The 1488-nt window shown below is 67.5% G+C and overlaps 1 pseudogene; it reads left to right on the forward strand.

Moving 5' to 3' along the window:
• The first annotated feature begins 82 nt into the window (after positions 1–82).
• On the forward strand, positions 83–1477 carry LOC102817513 (annotated as a pseudogene).
• The last annotated feature ends 11 nt before the right edge of the window (positions 1478–1488 follow it).

Here is a 1488-nt window from a genome sequence, read left to right on the forward strand (position 1 = left end):
GCAGCCAGGGGAGGGTCCGCGGGCTGGGGCAGCGCTGGGGAATGAGGGGGCTCACCAGGCATGCGACACTTCGGAGGAGGCCATGGTCCCGGGAGGGAGAGGACCAGAGGGCGAGGCCACAGTCTCCATCCGAAGCACCCTGAGAACAGGAGGGCGGGGCCAGCGGGAAGGAGGGCTGGGAGCTAACCAGCAACTTGAGGACACCCCTCAAGGGAGCGCACAAGGGCCGGGCCTGGACTGCGCAGGCGGCAGCCAGGGGGCGCGCGAGGAGCGGGGGCCTGTGGGATCCAACCCTGAGCCAGATGAGGGTCAACCCGCTCCTCAGTAAGGAGCATGGAAGAGGGCAAGCCAGGGAGAAAACATGGAGACCGGAAGTGGGGTGGGGGAGGGGCCTCGGACTCCAGCCGGGCGGCGGGGGCGTGTCCCCGTGGAAGGGGCTGTCTGCCTTCTCCTTTTGCAGATGCAGAGCCGAACTGTGGGGTGGAGGGCGGGTCTTGGGGAAGTCAGGGCCCAGTGGACACCCAGCCTCTCCAAGCGGAGCCGAAGTCCCTGTGGCCGAGATGGGACTGGATGAGCCGCCCACCAGCCTGAGTGGAGCCAAGGATGGAGGGAATGGTGGAGTTGAGCCTGGGGCGGTGCTGCGCTTCCCCGCCCTGCACTGGCACCAAGTCCTTTAATGCTGAGCTACTGGAGCACTTCAAGGGCGCTCTGGGCAGCGAGCCCGAATGGCGAGCCTGAATTGCGGGCCCGCGCCAGCGAACACTTTAAGCAGCTGGTCAATGCCATGGCCACTGTCCACACCGACCCCGCTGGCGGCGCCAAGTACCTGCACATCAAGAAGAAGTTCAGCGCGGGGCTCCAGCCGCCCGCCGCCGGCCTGCCGCACCCTCCCAGCCCCCAAAGGGAGATCGCGGTGAGCGTGTAGCCCTAGCCTGGCAGTGACGCTTCGCTTCGGAGACCCCTGAGAGGACCCTGCCCGCCAGGAGAGAGCGAGCCCGCCAAGCAGCCTCAGGAGCAACCTCCCCGCTCTGGGGAGGTGTCCGGACTTGGTCGGAAGACCTTGCGACCCACCGTGCACCCCCTACCCCAGGCATCACCACCAGCGCCTGGCTGGGAGCTAGAGCCCCCGGCCACCGACTGGGAGGAGGCGGATGGGGGCTGCTCTCCCGGGAGCGCCACCACCCCGAGGTCTGGCCGCAAAAACTTCCGAGACCTGGTGATGGGCAGTTCCCCGCAGCTGAAGAGGGGCTTCTTACCTGGGGCAGCAGCCCAGGGGCCTCCTCTGGCGGAGGGCGCGGAAGAGGTGGCAGGGACTCGGACAGCGCCTCCCTGGCTTCTTCGTCTGCGGAGAAAGAGAGCGGCGGCGGGGATTCGGTAACGCTGGACCCTTTGGAGCACGCTTGCTTGGATGCGGTCTGCCTCAGATGGCCGCTCAGACAGCCTGGAGGGGCTCCTGACCTGTGAGCCCAGCCTGCTGGCCAAATGGGA

Source organism: Chrysochloris asiatica, unplaced genomic scaffold (assembly GCF_000296735.1).
Source record: "Chrysochloris asiatica unplaced genomic scaffold, ChrAsi1.0 scaffold14518, whole genome shotgun sequence".
NCBI classification, from domain to species: domain Eukaryota; kingdom Metazoa; phylum Chordata; class Mammalia; order Afrosoricida; family Chrysochloridae; genus Chrysochloris; species Chrysochloris asiatica.